Below are 25,627 nucleotides of genomic sequence, written 5' to 3'. Positions count from 1 at the left end.
GGCCGGGTCCATGAATGACTAAAAGAAGGAACCTAGGGTCAGTGACAGAAACATAGCCTCTGCTGAGTCTGTCATATCTGCAGTGAGATGCCCTTCTATCTTAATAACCTACACTTCATGTTTTCTAGCACATTCACATAAAGAGTTGACTCCTATAGCTTTTTCCTAAAGCAGAAATTAGTTGAGGACTGGGCTACTGTCTTTCCAGGTACTAAATATAGGGGAGAAGAAGAATAGATGGAAAACAAATTAATTGCCTTGGACTTTTCCTATAACGGTGGGGGCAGCAGGATCAGACATAGGACACATTATCCTACCCATCGTATTTCTATTATTAATTGTATCGGTGTGTTTACTGGATCTGTTAAAACTTATTAAATCGTACAACTGTGCTCCTGAAGAAAAACTCTTTTTGCAGTGAAGGAAATAAAGACTTGATGCCATGTGATATACCTGTCTTATCATAACGCTGTATCAGCCAGAAAATATAGCCTTCTATTTTATTGAAATGCTAGAAGACTACAGTTCAGAAGAGTAAAGGTGCTATTCCTTAGGATATTGTATACTTTTTGACCTAATAAACTAGATTACTGTTCTTCCCATTTTCAAATTTCATAGATTTGAGACCAAATATTAGAAGTGGGGTTGACACTAATATACACTAATATTTGCTAGGTAATTTTTACCATTTTCCCCTGTGATTATGGAATCTGATATCATGCTATGAGAACTCCAAAGAGAAGTACTTTCATTATGAATCACAATATCCTTTCATTATGAATGAAGTGCTCTCATTATGAATCAACATGCTTCCACTATTGTTGGAAGGTCAGCCTGCCTCCTGTGTATTTGAAGATCCTCGTGCCTGAGTCCTACGCAAGATATGCAGTTACCTGACTCTCTGAGATGACTAATTCTGGTGGTGAGAGAGGAGTTACGATTTCTGTCATGCACTGAGCTTGTGGAGACAGAAGAATGGACGATAGGGATTCCTGAGGTTCTACTCGTATCACAACATCAAGTGATAAAAGGTAGGGCAATTCTTGGTATTTGGGGTAGCTTTCCAAGTTTCATAATGTTAGTGTGATGCTTTGTTGCATCATACCTGTAGGATCATAATGAGAGGACTTTTTCTTCTCATCAGCCACTAATAGTTAAGGTATAAGCGTCAGAAGAAGCATCAGTCAAGTACATTGTTTTTCCTAAAGCACTGAAGCTGGGGAGACAGAGACAGAGACAGAGATTGAGAGAGAGATTGAAGGTGAGATGACAGAGAAGCTGGAACTCCCTGTTCATGTCTGCCCTCAGCAAGGGCAGCACCCAGTAGTGGTAACAGTAGTTTACTGACCAAATTATCTCTGCAGTGTAAGCTGTGAAATGTCTTCATTTATTTTTTTTTTAATTTCTGAACCTACTCATCTATACTGATATTAGTTATATGATCCACTTGTAACAGCTCTCCAATTAATCCCCTATTTGTTTAAGAAAGCCAGTGTTAGCCTCTATAGCTTGCAAAAAATAACTCAAAATTGATACTGTCTTTTTGTGTCCAGAGTTGCTTTTGAAAATTTTGATGCCAACTGGACTCTTTTTTCCTTTGTGGATAACTATTTTCCTCTTCCTATAAACATTTCTATACTTGTTGCTGTTTTCGATTTTTATTTTAATTGATTTATTTTCTTCTGCTTTGGAACATTTTCAGTTACAATTTTATTTTATTTTTATAGCATCTCAGGTATCTCATTTTTCTCCCTGTGAAATGCCTGTAAAGAAGGATAAGAGAAATTTTGAATCATCAAGCATTTTACGTTTTCATTAACACTTTCCGTTTTGGCTCATATCACCTGCATTTTGGAAGAATATTCAGTTTCTGTCCTCAGATTCAAATTTCTATTGTTATTTATGTTCATAGTATTACTCAGTCCATTAGTTGAATTTTTCTTCCAAATTTAGAAAAATATATTAAAATTTCACAAATCTGTTTATTCTTACCACATAATGTCTTTTTTCTTATTTTATGGATATTAGAGACACTATAATTTTTTAAGTGTTTAATTTCTCAGTTGAGACTATTAAATTTTCTATTTAGTTTTTGTACTAAATTCATTTGGTTTTTCAAAACGCCTAATTTCCTGTTCTCTCATTCTCTCTCTCTCTCTTCTCTCCTTCTCTTTTTGCATTTGAAAATTTGTGTTTTCTTATTCTGAAATGTAAGATTTTATTGCAGTAGTATATTTAATAGTATATTTATATGCTAGTTATGGTATACATAGTAAAGTATTTAGGATCCCAATTTACAAATTAATTTTGGGTCCTAGACCTCCAAATCAAATGCTATTCGACAGTGAGATTTTCTCTTTGGTCAGTTGTTAGTTGGAACCTGAAGATTTTAAAGTAAAAATATGGTAGTACAACTTATTTGTAATGTGCTACATGTATATACCTGGGTATAAATTCTGTGTTTGAAAACTAAGAGTGTATTTGGTTTAATTAACTTATTTTAATAGGATTGGTAAATTGTTTTTACAATGAGTAATCTAGCTCCTAATTCCACAGATTTCTACAACAGTTCTTTTCAAATTTTGATGTATCTATAGACTGTCTCTGAATATTCTTAAAATGCAGTTGCTGATTCAATAGTTCTGTAAAGGGATCATTATTTCTAAAAAAATCCCCAGGTGATACCAATGCTGGGACCGTAGCTCACACTTTGAATCCAAAGTATGTACCTGGAAATTATGACAACTACAGTTACTTGGACCTTTAAGAACGTCAGCTTATATATGTGTATTAACTTGGTGGGGGGAATCCTTTGACACTATATATGTGAAACCATCACATTCTACACTTTAAATATCTTACAGTTTTGTCAATTATACCTCAAGAAACTTGAAAACAAAACAATAAAATATACTGCTTTAAACAGAAAAAATAACAACATCACCATATATATTTCTGAAGCAGTTTGAACTGACATTTAGTATCTCTAGTAAGTGAAGTTGCTGTCACACCTGAATGTTTGGGAATCCCATTGTAGAGTTGTAATACCCCCCTCACTAGAAGATGTCAACTCAAGTCCTCTGGGACCTACAGGATCCACACCTGGTCACCATCTCCCGCTCAACACCTTGCCTGGAGTATTGGAAGTATCTCCCTTTATTGTCTCTTGATCTGATGGACCTTGAATCCTTCTTTAATTGTGTCAAGGGTAGCTGGAAAGGATTTTTAATTCTTGGTATTGTTTTACTTCTATTGTTAACTTGTTTAAATGGTATGAAAAATAAATCTTCACTTGATTTCATCTTTGGAGAAACATGGTCCACCTAAGACTCGGAGAAGTAGTCTTCCTCTGTTGACTATGGAGGGTGAATGGATGCATGGCAGTTGGTCTGTATCTCCACTTTTCTGGATCTCAAAGCCTTTAGATTCCAAGTTCCTATTAGACGTTATCGTTCAACTAGTGTCATTGTCATGAATCTTGTCCCAGATACGCTATTTCTTCTCTCATAGTTCCAATTTCTGTGACCTATACTTAGGAATTTATCCTGAAGCTTACACTGGAGTTGATGCTTTCCATTTACAATTTTGTCTTCCTCTGGTCTCCTGGGGTTATCTGGAGATACTTCAGGATCTATTCTGCAGCACCTGGATCCTGGTAAGAGAACTATCCAGACAGCAGCTTTATACTTTTCTAACCTGTTGGAAATTATCATTGTTACTTCTTCTCAGCATAGGAAGTCCGGTGGGCAGCTGGTTGTATTGCATTAATAAAATTTCCTTTTATCTTGCTCCAGACTTTGTTATTGCTATTTTTTATTGGTTGAATGTAAGCTTTAGGATTCCTGGCATTGATCTTATTCTGTATTTGTTTTCTCCAAAGCTTAATTTGAATAGTGACTCTTTGTTCTATTTTCTCTGCCAGCCTATTTTTTTTCTTTTTTTAGCCATTCATCTATTTATTCACTGCTTTTAACTTCTTATCTATGAAATATTACAAACATGCAAGACTAGAAAGAAGGTTATGAACTTCTAAAGACTCATCACCCAAACTGATCAACTCATATCAGTAATTTGGTGCTTTAGCTTTAGCTACTTTTTTTTTTCTTTTTTTTTTTTTTTTTTTTTTTTTTGGTGTTTGTTAGCTTTTTTGCTGCTGAAATATTTTAGAACAAATCTCCTGCATGTCATTGCCCTTCTATATTAGTTGACATCTCTTAAAAAATGGCCATTACATAGCACCGGTGATATCACCATAACAAAATTAAAAATAAGTCCTTAGCATCATTTGATATTTACTTTATGTAAATTTCCCAATGGTTACAAAATACAAAATGGTTACAAATTTCATATTTTGATTTGTTTGAGAATTTCAATTGTTTATCTGACCCTTTGAGGTGTTAACTTGCAATTCTATTCACCCTATCCACCTGAGTAAGAATTAAAAGTTACTTCTAATTGTTGAATTAGATTTTGGTTCAAATGTTGTTGCTAGGAACACTTTAGAAGTTGTGGCATGTACTGATATTTTGTCATATCCCAGATAATAATAGATTATTTCACTTTTAGTGATGTTGTTTGATTATTGGAATTATGAAGTTTTTATAAGCATTTTATAAAATAGTTGCACATTAAGAAAACTTGGTTGAATTAGTTTCTCATTAGGGATTCCAAAATTATGATTTTCTATTTCTTTCCACAATTATTAGGTGGACTTCTGTAGAAAGGAATTTCTCTCATCGGAGAGGGCTATGTTGTTACCAGTGATAATTATTTCAGAAAATACAAGATTAACTTTTAATTATTTCCCTTTGCTTGGCATTTTAAATGATATTGGTGACCTAGTTGCTGACCCTGGTAGAACTGGATTTTTACATATTCAATCAGTTTGAATCAACGTTAGTCATTTTTTTAATGCCCCAATTACCTCTTCTTTGGCCAAGTGAACACTTCAATCTGTCTTTGAAAGCTTATTTGCTTTTGTGGCATAAGATATTACAGTTTCATTTCATACATCTCAACAAGACCCAGGGTTTGTTGTTTCATTAAGAAGCCTTGTGTCCTTTAAGTGGAGAATATATGTAGACACTAGTTCTAGGCATTAGTCACGCTTGTTTCTGCCGAACTATTACTGGTATTTGGTCTTTACATGGGCAAAAGTAAACATTTATTTTTTAAAAGAAAATGAGTCTCTAATGATATTTAAAGTTTTAAATGTAAGGGATTTAGTGAAATTATGGTTTTATACTTTAGTTTTTTCTTCTGTTACACTCATTTCTTGGTTCTGAAGAGCATTAATAAAATTATTAATTTGCTTTATCTGTATATACATTTAAATATATGAAGGATATATATTTTTAAATACAAATACAACTTTTAACAATAAAACTATGGACTGAGGTTCACACTTTTCTTGCCTTATCTGCTTGGTAATTGTATTTCTTATTATGTAACTAAATTCTGTTATTATTTACAGTAATTTCCTCATGTACTTTTTGCATTTCCCCAAAGTTCAATTTATTCATTGCCACCAAGCTTTATAACTTTTCCATTCTGATTATTATCTCTCCAATTGCCTTGTCTACTTGCACTGGCTAAAACTCCCAGTACCATTTCAAATAGTAGTTGCAAAAGCATTTATATAGTGCAGCAGCTGCTGTAGATTTCATGGGTATCAGTAGCAGCCAAATCCTTGTATTGCCTCTTTTCTTTTTTGTAAATTATCCAGCCTACTTTCAACTCCTTTATCTTTTAAACTTAAAAACGGGTTTATATACAACTCAAATGTTCACACAGTCTCTTCAAATTGTGTGTTTTGCCTTTTAGTATGCCTTGTAATTCTGTTGTTGTTGTTGTTGTTGTTGTTGTTGTTGAAAGTGGGACGGAATGTACTGGACTAAACACTTAGATAAAAAGGTTTTAGTGTACGGTTTTACATTTATCTGGCTCAGAGTTATGCTGTGTTTATTGTTTGCTGCAACTGTGGTATAAGAGGGTAAAATTTGCTCTTGTGGTTTCTGTCTCTCTTGTTATCTTTGGGTGTCCCTAGAGAACTCATGTTTTGTTTTGCTTTCTTTTTTTTTTCTTTTTAATTTGGGGTTGATATTTATTTTTTATAAATAATTTAGATTTAGAGAAGAGCTGGAAATATAATTGAGTTCTTGTGTACTGTCTACCTAGCTACCACTAATGTTAACATTTTATTTTTTTTATTTTTTTATTTTTTTATTTAAAAAATTTTTTTTTTCAACTTTTTTTTTTTATTTATTTTTGGGACAGAGAGAGACAGAGCATGAACAGGGGAGGGGCAGAGAGAGAGGGAGACACAGAATCGGAAACAGGCTCCAGGCTCCGAGCCATCAGCCCAGAGCCTGACGCGGGGCTCGAACTCACGGACCGCGAGATCATGACCTGGCTGAAGTCGGACGCTTAACCTACTGCGCCACCCAGGCACCCCTAATGTTAACATTTTAAATAACCATGTACATTTATCAAAACTAAGAAATCAACATTGGTATAATATGGTTAAATAAGCTAAAGACTATATTAGGATTGCATCAGTTTCCGCACAGTAGATTTTAAAATTTTTTTCCAGTTTTATTGAAATATAATTGACATATAACATTGTGTAATGTTAAGGTATATAATGTGATGATTTTATACACATATATAATGCAAAATGCTTAGCGCAATATAGTTCATCAACACATCCTTCACCTAACATAATTACAATTTTGTTGTTGTTATGGTGAAAAAATTAAAGCTCTATTCTCATCCTTTCACATATACAATACAGTATTGTCAGCAATATTCACTATGCTGCACTTTAGAACCATGGAACTTATTTATCTTATGACTGAATGTTTATACCCTTTGACCAACATTTCCTCATTTCCTTCACCTATCAGCCCCTAGGAGCTATCATTTTACTCTTCGTTTCTATGAGTTTGATGTTTGTAGATCCACATATAATTGAGATCAGGCAGTATTTGTGTTACCCTGTTTAACTTATTTCACTTAGCATAATGCCTTCGAGATGTATCCGTGTTGTCACAAATGGCAATTTATTCCCCATTTTAATGGCATCATATCCCACTGTATATATTCACCACATTGACAACTGCTCAATCCTTTATGACTTCTTTGGGAGACCCACAGTGGCTTCAAGGGCTGTTGGGGTGTTCAGTGGCATCTTTAGGATGAGGCGCTAGGGATAAGGACAGGCAGTGGTGGTGGCAGGAGCTGGTGGTGTGCATATATTCAGCTGTGAGGGGCCAGCTGCAGGTGCCTTTGTAGTGTTAGAGACTGTTTGCAGACACACACAAAGTGGTGAAGGCCAGGGCCGGCAGTGGAGCTAGGATCAGTTATGGGTGTGCTGGCAGCTGCGGGGTCCCTTGCTGTGTTTGTGCACTTTTATGGCTGCAGCGTCTCCCCATGAACACACATATGGCAGTGGAGGCCAGTGAAAGGGGTCAGGCCGGTGATGTACAGATGCATAGTTGGAGGGGCTAATTGGGAGGAAGCCTAATGATGCAGGCCAGTGAGAGGAGATAGGGCTGTCTCTGAGCCCACAGGCAGCTGTGGAAACCCTGGATGTCTGTACATTCCTGTGGCAGCATAGTCTTCCCATAGGAACATTGTAGTGTGTATGTAAGTGATGGGGGTCTGACTGTGCTGGATGCACAGCTGGAGACGAGCTGGAGGGGAGCTTAGTGGTACAAGCAGTCACAAGGGCCAAGGCCAGATCCAGGCCACAATCAGATTGGGGGCCCTAGCAGTCAGTGTGTACTCTTGTGGCTGCAGGGACTCCCCTTGGGTTTGTGTTCAGCAGTAGAGGCTGGTGTTGGGAGCTGGGCTGGACTGTGCAAGATGCCCAGCTAAAGGGCTAGCTGTAGGTTAGCCCAGTGGTGCAGGCCAGTAAATGGACATGGGACTGAATCTGAGCCCATACACAGCTGTAGGGGCTTAGACTGCAGGTTCACACTTCAGTGGCTGCAGTATCTCACATGGTCATGCCCATGGTAGTAGAAGCTAGTGATAGGAGCCATGCCAGTAATATTCAAGTACACAGCTAGAAGAGTTAACCTCAAGCATGTACATGGCAGTGGGGTCAGCCCTGGGGGTTTATAGGCTGGTGTCTTCCATTTGAGCAGCCACAGGGGCCTGGGCTGGCTGCCAGTACAAATGCCTCTTTAAAACTGGGACTTTTAGGAGACTTTGATTCTCAAACGTGTCCACACTGAGCCTCTAGCAATTCACCAATTATAGTTTAGGTGTTCTTTCCCTGGTCCTAGTTCCCATGAAACAGAAAACCTCCATAAAGAAACCTCTTCTTTCTTTCTGTCTGTCTGTCTCTTCAACTCTGGGGACAGAAGTTTTCCCTGATCTCAATTCTCTTACAGATCAAAGAAGAGTTGCATATTTTCAGTTTGTTCATCCCTTTTTTTCTTGTTGTGTGCATGGATGACAACTACTAAGCACCTCATATGTTGGACCCCAAACCACAAGTGCCCCTCCAATTCTGTATACTTAATTCCCTCCTTGAAATATCTAGAGTGATATCTGTTTTCCAATCAGGACTAAATCATACATCACAAAAATTGATAGAGGTTAACCATATTACCTAAAATTATGGTAATACCCATCTGACAAATATTAATATAAATAGTTGAATATTTTATTTCCATTGTGTCCAAGTATTATGTTTCCAAATTTAAGGAAGGTCATTCAAGAAAGAAATAAACGGAGAGAAGGAAGAGAATGAGATAATGAAGAGGAGGGAGAGGAGGAACAAGAAAGGAAAGAGAATGGAAAGAAAAAATAAAAAAATGGATAGAAACTTTTGATGCTGGTTATTAAGAGGTTAATAGTAGCTTTCAAAAGAGATTTCAGATTCAACCTAGAAGACCATTTCAATACAAGATGTCAAGAAATAAGAGTGATAAACATATATAGTGTATACTTCAACTACATGTTCATTTCCTTTTTGGAACGGTAGGAAGAAGTAATGCTATATATAAAGGCTAACTGGATCAAAGGGAAGTTTTAGTAGTTATTTTGTTTAGAATGGAACATTGTTTGTTTAAAATGGGATCAAAGGCCGAGGGTCAGAAGAGTGATTGATGGCAGGAGAGAGAGATTAGACATTTGATAATGTATTCTCCTGGAGGATATGGAGAAGGTTGGATTTGAAAGCTCCAGTATTTTAAAAAATGATGCTATTAAAGTGTTTCCCCTCCTGGGAAAAGTTTAGGTGTCTGTTATAAAAGGACACCTTTTCCTTTGGGCAAAATAACTAAAGCAAAGCTAAGAGATAGGATTGCTATACCAGGCATCTGAAGGTATGGGGGATGGTCCCTGCACCATTTTTATACATATAACCTTGGAAAAGTCCTTTAGTGCTCTCTGTGTTACTTACCTCATCAGTAATATAAATATAATAGGGATTTGGGGGAAGCTTAGTGAGATAATGTCTCTAATGTGGATTTAGAAATAAATTTTAAAAATTAGTTTCTTGCGTGTACAGCCACTGGCAAGAGTGATAAAGTGAACATTTGCGGCAGGTGCTATGTTAGAGGATCCTTCAGGAAAAGACATTCACACCTTTAAACTTGTGAATAAGCCAACATAAAACACTGCTTACGGCTTTTAAATGAACTCTAAATTGCTGTTTAGACATTGTTAGCACACTCAAAATACCTACTTGGAAATAATCTGGGATTAATTTATATTTATTAATACAAATCTCAAGTTCCATCTTTAAACCAGGCCAAATAATGAGAGCTTTTGCAGTTTCCATACTTATCATTCTGAAATCACATTTAATTTGGAAATACGTGATTCAAAAGGAGTTTTTAAAAAGAGAATAGTGTTTTAAAGTAAAAATCTTTATCGTAGGGAACATTCTGGCACAAGATAACTTGTGTTTTACAACTCAAAAAATCCTTGTCCGAGAATAAATTTCTCCATAGTCTCTTTTGTAATCCTTTCACTTTGAAATGTCTTTTAATTAGAACTGTATATGTTCAATGATGTATATGTAAAATGCATATTTTATTTTGTCTTAATCAGGAAAGTCTCCCACCTATGACATCAGTATTCAAATCTAATTTTTTTGTGTGTTTCCATTTCCCTTAGTTTCCCTCAAAGCCTCAGCACAACCCATTCGTATGGCAAAGCATGTCCCTTGTAAGAGAACATTTTTAGACAGAAGGGAGAATCAGAAAATAAAGGATTTGATAACAATAGCTTTGATGGGTAGTAGAGAAAAATATGGTGAAACCAGGTAACAGCTGTGTAGAAGAGACAATGCTGTGTTCAGTAAACTATTTCATTTTTCTCCCAGGGCTCAAAGGAGGATATATATCCCTGGTACTTGGTGTCTATGTGGGGTCATGAGATAACTTCCAGCCAATGGAAATTGAGTGATAGTGTTAAGCCACTTCCAGGCCAGATGCATGCAGAAAACATCTCCAATTTATGAATCTCCTTTTTCTTCCTCTTCCATGGCTAATTTGATGGTTTTTTGTTGAGAATAGTAAGCCCAAGATTCAGGGAGACTGTGTCTATGAGAAATTGAATATAGTAGAGTAAATTTAAACTGTAGTCCTCTTGTCCCACTAAGTTGGACTCTGATGTTATTGAGCATTGAATTTTGATCTCAGTTACTTGTTACCATAGTACTTGTTTAGTTACTTGGTACAAACATCATTTTCCATGTATAGCTTACCTAGACTTTTGACTTTGAGTCCCCTATTTAAATCTAATTTTTCAAAACTTTTTATTTGGTCACTTTTAGAAAAGGAATCATTTAACTCCACAGAAGCCATACTTGAAGATCCCATTTTATTTATTTATTTATTTATTCATTCATTCATTCATTCATTTAAGAGAGAGCGTGAGTTGGGGGGGAGAGGGGCAGGGGCAGAGAGAGAGAGATTGACAATCTTAATCAGGCTCCAAGCTCTGCACAGAGCCTGACGTGGAGCTTGATCCCATGACCCTAGGATCATGACCCGAGCCAAAATCAAGAGTCAGACACTTAACCAGCTAAGCCACCCAGGCCACCCTTCACTGCCCATACTTTTTGTTAAAATGTTACAGATTTACCTTATGTATAATCACGGAAAAGGAAGGGGCACAAATTTAAATTTGGTCGTTTTTAGGACAAGATTCTCTAAGGCTACATGGTGATGAGAGTAGCAATTATGATGGGAGTTTTAAGGAAGTGAATCTCACAAGGTACAGGACCCAGTCAGTTCTTCTAAAAAAAAAAAAAATACTACCTCTCACTTCAATCTAGAAAACCAGAATCTGAATTTATGTATTTTATTAACATGTAATATGTGGCCCCTTAGTATTTGATAAGACAGGTCTAATAATAATTTAGCATTTAAAAAAAATTTTTTTAACGTTTATTTATTTATTTATTTTTTTTTTAATTTTTTTTTTCTTTCAACGTTTTTTATTTATTTTTGGGACAGAGAGAGACAGAGCATGAACGGGGGAGGGGCAGAGAGAGAGGGAGTCACAGAATCGGAAACAGGCTCCAGGCTCTGAGCCATCAGCCCAGAGCCTGACGCGGGGCTCGAACTCACCGACCACGAGATCGTGACCTGGCTGAAGTCGGACGCTTAACCGACTGCGCCACCCAGGCGCCCCACGTTTATTTATTTTTGAGACAGAGAGAGACAGAGCATGAACAGGGGAGGGGCAGAGAGAGAGGGAGTCACAGAATCTGAAACAAGCTTCAGGTTCTGAGTGGTCAGCACAGAGCCCGACATGGGGCTCGAACTCACGGACCATGAGATCGTGACTTGAGCTGAAGTCGGACCCTTAACCGACCGAGCCACCCAGGCGCCCCAATAATTTAGCATTTTGAAGACCATGTAATCAGAGTGTTTAGATCTCAAGAATAAAGTACCTGGTATTGTTCTTACTGTGTTGCAGATGAAAGCAAACTTCAAAATTCTAATTTTCAAAGAATGCTAAACAGTTATGGATACAAAAATGCTCCACTGTTTTCCTACTCACAAGCAGTAGAGTTAAGACTGAAACTGCATGAGTGTTAGGTATATGTCAGTGTAAGTGATTTACTATATAGAGAATATATAATGAGAAAAACTCCAGTCTGTATTTGTAAGAGGGGGCACATTGTAATTATGTAGAAGTCTAAGAGTGACTTCAACATACAAAATTTAGTGTATATAGAAACAAAAATTTAGATTCTGAGTTGTACACATATAGAAGATATAATTATATGGAGTTAATGTGATGTCAATGAATAGTAAAAACAAGGAAAGAAAAGGAAAGAAAAAGAGCTTGTTGAAATATAAGTTTGAGGAGCGCCGGGGTGGCTTGGTTGGTTAAGCGTCCGACTTCGGCTCAGGTCATGATCTCACGGTCTGTGAGTTCGAGCCCCGTGTCGGGCTCTGTGTTGACAGCTCAGAGCCTGGAGCCTGTTTCAGATTCTGTGTCTCCCACTCTCTCTGCTCCTCCCCTGTTCATGCTCTGTCTCTCTCTCAAAAATAAATAAACGTTAAAAAAAAAAAAAGAAATATAAGTTTGAAAATGTTTTGGAAGAAAATTATCATTAGTTAACATTGTAAACTCATTGTATTTGGAATACTACCTTACCTTACAAGAGTTTTTGACCTTCCATAATACTCAAAATTATTGGGTGATAATTGATTGCAAAATACTCCCTGAAAACATTCCAGTGGGACTGCCAAGTGGCAAACCAAGACCTATATAGGTGTTAATATTACCAAATGATTGTTGAATGAAAAACCAAAAATGTTATTCTTAAAAGGTGTATTCAGCATCCTATGAAACTATAAAATATACAATACAAAATTTGGAAACAGTTCTGAAAAAGAAAACTGATATATTTAAAATGTGTTGAAAGACATTATTTCCTGTATGAGCACAGTTACTCAATTAAAAGTTAGGTTAGGAAAGGTGAAGTCTTAGAGAATGTGTAATATGAGAAGACCATATAATCATTAATATTTATATAATCATGAAAGATATGTATGAAAAATGTATTTTAATATATTCTCTTCTCATTTTCCATACCTCTGTCAAGAGTCATAATGAGTAAAATCCTTAGGAGCTATAGCCGGCTACCCCAACCCATTATCTCTTTTTAACTGATATACAATTTGTAACTACTATATCAATGCTTCAGGTAATCACTTATTTTAAAGTTGAAGGGGAAGGAAATTAAATATGGTAATGAAACATCTGGTCACCTTCTAAAATATTATTAGTAACATGGCCCTTTTCTTTCTTGGGTTATGTCATACACTTGCTTCAGGTAACTGTGAGTTACAACTTTACGGTTCATACAATTTTATAGTCATTTATTTGTCTTTTTTTTTGGCTAAAATAATCCATCAGGCAAATGGAATCTAATTTTATTTTTAAAATATGAGAAACAGAAACAAGCATTTACAATATGGAATAAGATAGGATAGATTATTTGCAATAAATATATTGTAGAATGATATAAAATATCTTCACATGTTTTATTGGATAATACATACTGAAATAGAAAGAAACTAGGTAATGTCTTAAATAGTTTTAGCCAAAGTTGTGGGTGTGTATGCACATACATACTACCAATTCAAATATATGTCAAACATATATCGAATACATATATACATATATTTTAAATACATATGTAAGGTATATACATATAATATATATGTAATGCATATATTACATATATGTACACATATATGTGTGTGTTGTATATATATGTATATATCTCAAAACTAAATTGGTAGTTTTGAAAAACACTACTGTTAGATTTAAACAATCAGCGTATCTTAACAATACTGAGTTGGTTGCTCAAGGTTGCTTAAGAATGACTGAGAATAATTCCTCATGTTTAACATGTGGAAAATAAAACACATTTGGGCATTCTATATGGTATTAATATGTATTTTCTTTTCTCTCCTGAGACTTTCTTATGAGTGAGGCAATTTTTTTACAACTTTCAAAAAATGAAAGAAGTTATGTAAATATGTTGCTATGGAGAAATCCTTGCCTACATAATCTTTTCTAAGTGACCTGATCAATATGCCTTGTTGCCCAAAGGAGTGTTTAAAGTTTTATATAAGCACATATATATATATATATATATATATATATATACATGTTTTCAGTACATAATTTCAGTGTACACACAAATATACGTGTGTATATATATATATATGTATATATATATATATTTGTGTATACACACACACACACACATATATATAATCATCTATATTCATACATATTGTATGTCCTCAATGTTCTGTTACTGTTACCATAGTTTCTACTCAGAGTGAGGTCCTTGCCTTCTGGACTTGAATATTTACTGCTAATTTCTGGCTTCTGATACTCTGACCCCCAAATCTTATTACATAAACCTTCTAGATTGTTCGGGCACTTCATACCAGTTCTGCTTGTTTTGTCTGTTTGTAAGTATTTGCACACAGTTTGAAATAAGCCAGATTTCTCAGACATTTTCATATGTGATACATTTAATTCAGTTTTGATGCTGTTTTCTCTCCCATATGATTTCCAAGACTTATAGCAAAATAATTTAGACTAAGTTCCCACCATACCTGTACTAAATTATGCAGGGTGAATGACTGATAGAGCAAATAGAGGGAATGGAACCTGAGAAGATTAGGATCTAGAATATTCAAGCCCTTAAAACTATTCCTACATAGTCATATCTATTGTAATGGTTCTGCGTATTCCAAGGTATACGTTCATGTGTTTAAAGATAATTTCCTTAAAATAGAGGTATACCTGGTGAGTCTGTGAGAGTAGGGAGAGATAAAACTGGAGAAAACAAGTCATGAGAAAGCAGAATTAAGGAAAAGTAGGGGAACTCAAAGATAGAAAAGTGAATCATGATTATGATGAAATGGCTAAATACTAGTGGTTAATAGATATTTAACTTATTCAAGTTCACTTCTATTTGGTAGGTATCATTATCTTCTTTTTTACCTATGAGAATTAGAAAGGTTAAGTAACATTTCCAAGTTCATTGAGCTACAAATTGAACTACAAGCCCAAGTTCATTGGGCTACAAATTCAAACATAGTTGACTCAGGAGCCGAAGCTCTTACTTCTGGGTGACAATGTAATGTGGGAAACCAGGCACTCTTAACTTGGGAGGAGGGGGTCAGAAGCAGACTGCTAATGCTGCTGTCGTAGGGTCTTCACAGGGACTCCAAGGTGACTGGACCTACTGAAGTACCTTGAACAGTTTTCCAATTACTGTAAGTGTGGTGGTGCTACTAATACCCTTGTTCTTCACACTGCCGTATATATTCTTAAAATAAAGTTTTGTTAACACAATAAACCTGAATGAGTTTCTATTTCTTATGACCTGAGATTCTAACTAAAAATATATAGCAGTAGTCTTTAAAATAGCATCTTAAAATGCAGGTACTTATCTTTGTTAAAGTACAAATTCCTTATATTAAGGTCCACTCTCATTTTCTGAGTCTAGTTTTGTTTTGTTTTCTTTTACTCTGGGAGTGGCTCCTTTGTCTAATTTAAAATCCTAGTTAGGGGCACCTGGGTGGCTGAGTCTGCTATGCATCCAACTTCGGCTAAGATCATGATCTCGTGGTTCCTGAGTTTGAGCCCTGCATTGAGCTCTGTGCTGACAGCTGGGAGCCTGGAGCCTGCTTCAGAGTCTGTGTCTCCCTCTCTCTCAGCCCTTCCCTCGCTCATGCTCTGTCTCTCTCAAAAATAAAGAAACATTAGGAAAAAAATTAAAATCCTAGTTAAATGAACCAAATCTTCATTAGGTATAACTATTTAAAATAATTCCATTTTAACACTTTTTTTGATTTTAATTTTTTTTTGTTTTTAAATCCTTTTAGTCAAAAAATTTTTGATGAGAAATGTCTTTCACTTATTTTTATTTTCTACTATCTGCATATTTATAAATATCCATTCTTTTAAATTTTTTTCTTTTGAGTTGAGTGTAGTTGACAATGTTACATTAGTTTCAGGTGTACAACATAGTGATTCACCTTCCTTACACACGATGCTGTGTTCACTCATTAAGAAGAGCTGACCTCAGTAATAGGTACTATATGAGCATTCTCATCTTATTCTGAATTTCAGATCATTTTTCTCTCTCTGGCCTCTTGTTTCAGTTATGTGAAATGCTTGAAATATGTGTATTAAAAACATGTTTCCCTCACTATCTATCTTGTTGTGCATTCATGTGATGTAAATGTTTAATGAGAGATTCATCTTCTGGTTAGAATGTAAAATGTCTCTGTTCAGTCACTCAATCTATCAATAACACAGATCATCATATCTATTTTTAAAGTATCATCATAAACTCTACTCCTGCTTAAAGAGCTACATGCCTCAGATACTTGCCATTTTCCAGAACTGAATTAAGAAAATGATTCAGCAAACTTACCCACTTCTAGTATACAATGATCTTAAATAAATGTCATATATTTATATACACATACATATGTATATATATATATATATATATATATATATATATATATGACTATAGATATGTATTTTCCTATAGAGAGAGATATATAGAGATATATAGTGTATCTATAGTGTATCTATCTATCTATCTATCTATATGTATGTATAGGGTACTTTTTCTATAAGAATTTTAGCCCACTGCATGCCTCATATTTAATATATTCTATATATGTCTTTTAACCCTGCTGAAGCTTTGTGAATATTGATTACAGAAAGACTGAAAAAAATCTTTCCAAAATTCGTGGAGATATAAAAAAAGCAAACCCTGGAGTTTAAAGCTAGAAATGGAAGCTAGACTTTCTTTTGTGTATCTCCAGTGTCTATCTAGCTGAAGATCTAGGTATCCATTTCATATCCCACCAGTATTCTCAGAGGTCTACACAAAAGACTCAATGTATCTTCTGGACAAAAATTGACATGATTGGCACCCTCTGGTATCTGAACTAAGGCAGCAGGGATGAAAATATCCTGATCCGCATAGGTGGTTCCTCAAGCTCAGGCCTGAGGCATTGTTTCAGAATGGAGTAGATAATGCTACAGTTATTATGTATAAAAATAGAAGACTTCTCAACTTGGCATTTTCCATGAATGCTGAATTCATTTTTTAAATGGGGAGAACTATATAGAGTGGACAGATAAATAACTCTAGAAGATTATTTTCTATATGCTCAATGCTCATGATAGGCTTGGAAATTTTTCTTTTCACATGTTCCGTGTTTAGTCACACAGCAAATGACTATTTACTTTCCCAGTTAAGTTTGTGTTCAAGCTATTTGTGTAGCTCAAAGGATGCAAGACATAAGAGAGATTTGAGTTTAGTCAAAGGACAAAAAACAAGATATGTAAGAAAGGATGATTTGTCTCTAATTCCTAGCACTGGAGTTGTTCCAAGGCTACAAGACAAACAAAAGTGAATTTAGGACAGCTGGAACAGAGAACCCCCTTAAGGTCCCCTGCTTTAGTCTGAGTTTTCCAATTCTGGTAAAAAGTTCTAGAAACACATTGTAGAGAAACAAATGCTTGCCATAAACTTTGCATCTCCATAGTGGTCCATTTATTGTTAAGTGTATTGGAGTATGTGAAGAATTGAAAATGATATCTTAATAAAGCTGTTTCTAAATGATACAGAAAGAACAGAATCTAAAACCAGCCATCCCAACTGCATTCTGACCCCATTGAATGGTTCGGATCACAACCTTTTGAGCAACAAGCTCAGAATCAGTGAAAAACTCATGTTAGATTCTGCTTTTGACTTTGCTTTCCCACCACTATGGCAGATGGTACGTTTACAGGTGTATTTTTATAGCTGTCACTTACTTAAAATTCTGCATATAAGAAGCCAATTTTCTAATTTGCTCTTTTTAAAAGTTGATAGAGTATTTGAAGTAATTATAAGTAATTATTCCAACATTTATCAAAATAAATACATCAATTATAAGAGACAATTAATTAACAACCCCATAATTCATTCCTTTTTTATGAGTGTAGCACATTATTCAAAGGAAGGGTATCAGGAACAAATGACAGAAAGATTTTCATTAATTTATTAAACCTCAAATGTTTACCATGTTTTATCAAAATGTGACTCAGAAAAAATTTATAGTATAGAGGTTAAATTCTAACAGAGCCTGGTGGGTGAAATATACTAACAACAGAATGAGTACTAAAGCAGGAATAGGATTTTCAAGAACCAGTTGACAACTTCACCACAGTTATATAAAAACACTTCATAATGTAAAATCACTGTGATGTCGTCTCTAAAGCCATGTAAAGTACACTATATGCTGAGGTTGTTGCAAATGTATTTTATTATGTTATGGAATGTGACCCATGCTTGAACAAAAACATTCAGCATCTTAAGTAATCAACATTAAGAGTATTTATCTTGAATGTTTCCACTCTTTTATGTACTCTGACCTTGCACTTTGATACAATTGCTGGTTTTATATTTCTCTACATGGCATTTATAGATGAAATGGAATCATTAATCACTCTAAACACTTTCTTACATGGTCTTTGCAACAAACTTACTTTGAGTTTACACAACATAGCTTTTTAAATGCAAATAAAGCTTCCTAGTTTCCTAAAATGTCTTTTCTCTCAATGGAGGGGATTAGATATTGGTATTCTCAGCTGCAGACTCCTGACAAACCCATTATATTACCACTCTGTCCTTGCAACAGTCACAGCCTGTTAAAGGAAGAGGTTGTAAATTCTAGCCACTCATTTTCCCATTTCACTATCCATAGGAGCTAGTGAAAAGATGGAACTCTTCAGTTCTACCCTTTTATGTCAGTTAAAATAATAGCCAAATTCATTTCTCCCCCACAGAATATAATTGAGATATAGGCAATGATTCCAAGCAACACAGAGCATTTTTGTAGAAGAGTCAAATCAGTCTCTCGCTCTGCACAACTGCCAAATAAAAGGCTTTATGATTTTGTTACTTGCATGGGAAATGTTCAGAGAGCACTGCCAAGTGCAAGGGTGCTCTTCTGTTTCCCACTAGTCCTCTGTCACAATCTATCCATGTGCTACAGTGTTACCATGACAGCTTCCTTTATCATACTTTATTCAAGGACACATAAACTGAAAGGAAAAAGATCAAACACATAACATTTTTCTCAAAGATGTTTATCATAATATGTACATAAAAAGCAAAATATATGTAAAAGCAGAGCTTTCAAATACAAGTAAAAAAAAATACGTCAACTGTCTTCACTTTTAGTATTTCAACTATTGAAGACATTTGATTTCTTCTGTGACTGAACAGAATACCAGCCCCCATATTTGAGAGACTTAACATAATGTTTGAATTGAACACGGCACTTTAATTAAGATATATGTGGTGAAGACAGTATGTATTTATAAAAATATCAGAGATGATTGTGCTAAGCACTTTTTAAAATTTTTTTAGTTTTTGTATATTTAAAGTTTTCGTTGTTATAAAGGATATGATTCCTACTTCCTAGAGGAAAACAAATAAGAAGGCGGGTTTCTGGGACACATTTACTGGTTGCGTATCATTTAGGAACCCATAAATACCAAATAAGCAGAAAGTCAGATTTCACTAAAGGAAGCATTCAGTATTCTTTACTGTATTCTCTTGGGTCTACAAAGACATTCCTACAATTAACACTTAACAAAACGAATTTATTCAGAAAACTGAAGCTCCCCAGGAAACATTTGGTCATCAACAGATTATACTGACTATAATAATGTTTAGGGAGAGATAAATATAGCCTGCGAAGAGGAACATGAGCATTGCCTAAACCCACTGGGAGCAGATCTTGAGATTTTTCACAGTGGTAGGTGTTTATCATTCTCAGTCAAGTTTAATATGAAGTTTGAAAGGACTACATGAATTTTCAGAATTTTTGATTCAAAAATCACATTACTTAATTAGATCACATTAATGTGTATCATATTTGCAGAAGTTGTTGAAAAGTGTAATGGAGAAAATTAGCTAAATATTTTTAAGGAAAAATCATCCAATACATATCCCGTTTCAGTTTAAAAGGAATATTTGTGGGGCACCTGGGTGGCTCAGTCGGTTGAACGTCTGACTTCGGCTCAGGTCATGATCTCGCAGTCCGTGAGTTCAAGCCCCATATCGGGCTCTGGGCTGACAGCTCAGAGCCTGGAGCCTGCTTCATATTCTGGGTCTCCCCCTCTCTCTCTCTGCCCTCTCCCGCTCATGCTGTCTCTCTCTCTGTCTCTCAAAAATAAATAAACACTAAAAAAAAATTTTTTTTAAATAAAAAATAAAAAGAATATATATATATATATATTTTAATTTAGAATCTAGGCTCATGTGTAATAACAGTAGACAAACTCAACAGGCATTTGGTCTACCTTTGTATCTCATCAGGAATCTTTTTTTTTAACAATATTTCATACATTAAGTTGTATAATCTTGCACTTCAAACTTCTGGTAAAAGATAGCCAAATTATTTTATAACCTGTTACTTCTTTTTTTAATATGAAATCTTCCTGGCTGACTTAACATTAGTTTGATATATCCACTAATATCTAATGTTTGATATAAACATTAAGTTTATATATCCACTCAGTTTTTTACTAAAAATTACATCGCTTTAAATAATCAATATGAATTTATAATCTGGGGGTGCCTGGGTGGCTTCAGTGGTTAAGTGTCTGCCTCTTGATTTCAGCTCAGGTCATGATCTCAGCTTGTGGGATTGAGCTCCATGTCAGGCTCTGTGCTGACAGTGCAGAGCCTGCTTGGGATTCTCTCTCCCTCTTTCTCTGCCTGTCCCCCACTCTCACACGCTCTCTTACTCAAAATAAATAAACTTTTAAAATAAAATAAAATAAAATAAAATAATAAAATAAACTTATACTCTGGATCCCACATCTTCTCTTCTCAAATCAAATATCAAATATTCTTCCCACAGCATACCAATGCAATTATTTCATAATTCTGTTTGTCTCCTCTTATATTTGTCTAGCTTATAAATTTTACTCTTCAAGTATTCTTAAAAAAATGCAGAATGCAGTAGAAATTTTACTACTTTTGCTATAAAAAATAGTAGTTGAGTGTTTCTCAAAATACTGTTCCACAGGGTTATGTTCCACAAGTGATATTTAGATATGTTTATGGGACATCAGTTCTGTTATAAAATATATATGAGAGGTACTGTGTTAACAGGTTTCTAGAAAACAGAACTTATAAAATGTTAATTACCGATGGAGTATCTAAGTAGTCAATATCATACAAAGAGAAGGCAGAATAGTGGTTACCAAGAGAAGAGAAAATGAGAGTTGTCATTTCATGGGTACAGAGTTTCAGTTTGCAGGATGAAAAAGTTCTGGAGATCTGTGTCACAACAATGTAAATATACTTAACACTACTGAGCTGTACACTTAAAAATGGTAAATTTTATATTAAATTTCTGTACCACAATAAAAAATTGTTAATATTCTGTTGTTGTATCTTACAAATCTCTATATATGGCTTGAATTGTTGCTCAAACCAATTTGATCATACCTATTTTTTAGTTTTGTTTGGTTTTGTTTTGTTTTTGAGGTACATATATTAACACCTTAGAGAAATATATATGCAGTATATTTTGATGAACTACTGGAGCTTTGTTATTGAAGATTAATTATAAGACTTTAGATTTATCCTTATGAGAGCCAAATTTCTATTTTTCTAACCTATCACTTCCTCATGGAAAGATGATTTTTAACTTAATTATTTACCTAAGAACCCATTTAGGTTGGTGCTATCTGGAAGATATGAGAACTTGTCTACTATATATTCATCCAAATATTTAATAACATATGCTTTATAGGATCTAGATAAAAACAGAATTCTGTGCATCTTGCTTAAGACTTCCTCCTTGACTGCTTTTGTTTTATAAAATAACATTATGTTATTTTCCTTATTCAAAAAGATACTTAAGTCCACTTTCATTCAGATAATATTAGTCCATATATAGTATCAGGTCATGAAAATGGCTATGTCAATGACACCTGGGTGGTTCAGTCAGTTAAGCATCCAGCTTCAGCTCAGGGCATAATCTCACAGTTGGTGAGTTCAAGCCCCCCATCAGGCTCTGTGCTGACAGCTCAGAGCCTGGAGCCTGCTTTGGATTCTGTGTCTCCCTCTCTCTCTGCCCCTCCCCTGCTCACACTCTTGTCTGTCTCTCAAAAATAAATAAACATTAAAAAAATTTTAAAAAATATGACTATGTCAAATAGAATGTTAAAATCACAGCATGCCATATCCAAGCTACCTTTTGCTCTACTGGCCAATTATAAGATATTTATAATTCACTTTGTCGATATTTTCCTAATAATCTCGGTTCAAGCCTAAATATGTCCATGGGGCGCCTGGGTAGCTCAGTTGTTTAAGTGTCCTACTTAGGCTCAGGTCATGATCTCACCATTCCTGAATTTGAGGCCCACATCAGGCTCTGGGCTGACAGCACAGAGCCTGCTTCAGACCCTCTTCTCTCTCTCTCTCTCTCTCTCTGCCCCTTCCTGGTTCTCTCTCTCTCAAAAATAAATAAACATTATTTTTTTTTAAATCCTAATTATGTCCAAATCTTTGTGAATTCTTTAAAAATGAAGAAACAATTCAATAATTTTATTATAATGTTTATAAATAAAACCTCAATTTCTTGGGGAGGAAAATATTAAAAAACAAAAATAAATACAAATGAATGGAAAATAAATACATATATCTAATTGAATATCACAAAACAAGATTGACATATTCAGTAAATTTAATTATGTACAAAGCCATAGCATTACTATGGAAGGTAGAGAAAATTTTTTTATCATTTTGTCAATGTAAGCTGGAGGTCCATTATTAACCCCTGAAACAGAAACAGATTTAAATTTATTACCTTATTACAAACCTCCCTATGTTTCATGCATTACCTGTCCCCAAATGTAATTTAAATATTATGCCAGCACAATAAGATTAAAAACATTACACAGAACCAATTTATTCAGAAAATATTTTGAAGTTTTACTTTTAATGTAAATACTTTACCATTTATTTCACCTGCATGAACATTGAGTTCACATTGTCTTTGTAGACCTAAACCACCCTGTATTTAAATAGACTTATGAATGCTAGGAAATACATCAATTCACGATCTTTCAAAGGCATTAAAATCTATAAAAGGGTCTCATTTATGTATAAAATCCTATCTTTTATTTTTTGCTTTTTTATGTATTGTGATAAAAAATTAAATTCCATTTTGGTCTTGTTTTTTTTTTCCTCTAAGAGCAGAGAGTTGTTAAAAAGTCTATTAGAATCCATTACAATAGTGTTTATTTACTTGTACAGACTTTTCTCTCCATAGTTTCTCCTTAGAATATACCCAGCTTCTATAATTCTGATTTGGTTATTTCTGGTTTTTAGTGAAGGGCACAATGCTCTATTTATAGGGAAGATTGTATTTGTATCTGTCCTAATGAAAAATGTTATTTTCCTCATTATATTAGCTTCCAATTGGAATAGGGAAAATTGTAAACTTATCTGGGTTGATTTCTTATTATGACTCCTGCTAGTCTTTAAGTGTTGTGTTTATTCTTACGAACCTCAACAAACAGAACAATCACAATAAGTAAATAAGACTGTATCTGCAATCTTGTGGTCCATTCAATTTATGAGACATAGAAACATCAATATTTGAAAAGTGAAGAAAACTGTCATTTTGCAAATGTCCATTTAAAAATAGGCCCAGCTCATGTAGGCAAGTGAATGTGGAAGTCTGTTATAAAACAGCAAACCAATGTTTCTCTCTCCTCTTATAAAAGTTTGAAATGGAATACTATAAAAAGTACAATTATATAATACTTTCTGTAAATATTAATTATATATTCAGAGTCATGCAATGTGGTAGGAAATAGTGAATTTAAAACATCTTAATTAATCATTTTGACATGTAAGGGACAAGATTTTCAGCTGTTGTGCTTTGCTGATAGAAATGATATTGTCTCCCTCTTACTGTTCACCTGTAATGACAGAGATTTCATAAACCAAATACCTCCCACTTCCACCCACCAAAGCTTGACACCATTCCCCAATTTTTCTTAGTTTCTTTTATTAAATAAGGCTGGAGTTCCTTTCTGTTTTTGCTCCATGTGTTTGAAGTATTGCTGACCTTCACTTTTATAGATTGTAAGAAGCAACTGCATTAAGATACCTATAAAAATCAATCCATCAATCTGAATGATTATTCTGCTTTTAGAACTCTGCTTGAAATATAATTTAAAAAACCCTGCTGTACCAGTCATTATCAGGAATAATCATTATGTACAAGACACAGTTAAGCACTTTTTGTTACCAATGAGCATGTCCCAAAACATAACACAGAAAATTGTTGTTTGCATTTTTTGAGATCTTTGCAAAAAAACAAACAAAAAAAGCCCCAAAAAACCCAACACCTAGTTTTTCCTTCACCCAACACCTAAATTGAAATTAATAATTGTAGCAAGATAGAGTTAAGGTGATTAACTGTTTAACTGAATAAAGTAAAATCAGAGGTTAAATGAGAATTAAATCCAGGTAGATTCTATTATATATACACTATTAATAATTGAGCATAGAACAGGGCAATGTTTAGGATTGTTATGGTTATTTACTGTGGTGAAACAAATCAACTAATCTTCATTGGCTTAAAAAATACTTATTTTTCTCATGAATCTACAATTTGGATAGGACTCATCTGTGTCAGCTAAAACAGCTCAACTGGGGCTAAAGAATGCACTTCCAAGATGGTTCACTCACATGGGTAGCAAGTTGTTGGATGGTTGTTTCTTTTCACATGGGCTTGTCTATGGGGTCACTTGTTCTTCCTCATTGCTGGGGTTCAGGAGCAAGAATCCTAAGGGACAGAACATGGACAATGTCAGTTCCTTAAGGTCTGAACTCATAATCTGGCCTAAAGTCACAAATACTTTATTCTATTGGTCAAGCAGTTACAAAGACCAGATACAAGGGGAGGGAACATAAATCTCATTCTGGCTGAATGGGTATGGGGGAAAAAATGGGGCCATGCTAAAACTTTCCTTTTAATTTCATTATCAACAAACACTCTGGACAGCCTCGTTTAAATTCTAGTATAGTGGTGCTAATCGTTTATCAGCTGATGGGGTTTTGGGAGTGATGGTGGGGGTTTAGAGCTGATGGCCAAGAAATTTTTCAGGAATTCTTGAAGATGTCTTTGGTGCAAAAAGGCGACTTTATTAATGCTCAGGGACAGGACCCATGGGCAGAGAGAGCTGCCCTGGGTTTGTGACACGTAACACATTATATACCTTCAGGTTAGGAGGAGGTTAGGGATAGATTAAGTCCCCAAGGTATTTTGGAAGCAAGCTCTCTAGGATCTTGAGGGGCTAGCTGCTGTTAGGAAAATGTCATTTATTACTGTTTAGTAAAACCTCAATCATGAGACCCTTAAGATGTATATCAGGGGGCCATAAACTTGGAGTATGATTGCCAGCATATATCTTGGGGGAGTTAAGATAAAGCAAATTTTCAAAAAAATTTTACATGTTAAAGTAGACTTAGAGCATCCTGAAGGGTCAGGATAATGTTAAGTCAAGA

General features: G+C 34.8%; 1 long non-coding RNA gene across 1 annotated transcript in view; it reads right to left on the bottom strand.

Annotated features, from left to right (window-relative positions):
• Nucleotides 1–24,919, bottom strand: part of LOC131497218 (uncharacterized) — a 28,212-nt gene extending 3,293 nt beyond the window's left edge. Inside the window, exon 1 of the long non-coding RNA XR_009254817.1 lies at nucleotides 24,809–24,919. This is a non-coding gene — a long non-coding RNA (uncharacterized LOC131497218). The remainder of the gene's footprint in view (nucleotides 1–24,808) is intronic.
• Nucleotides 24,920–25,627: the final 708 nt, after the last annotated feature.

The sequence above is a fragment of the Neofelis nebulosa genome, chromosome 1 (genome assembly GCF_028018385.1).
Source record: "Neofelis nebulosa isolate mNeoNeb1 chromosome 1, mNeoNeb1.pri, whole genome shotgun sequence".
NCBI lineage: Eukaryota > Metazoa > Chordata > Mammalia > Carnivora > Felidae > Neofelis > Neofelis nebulosa.
The sequence above is the reverse complement of the archived record's forward strand: the minus strand, read 5'-3'. Positions and strand labels throughout refer to the sequence as shown.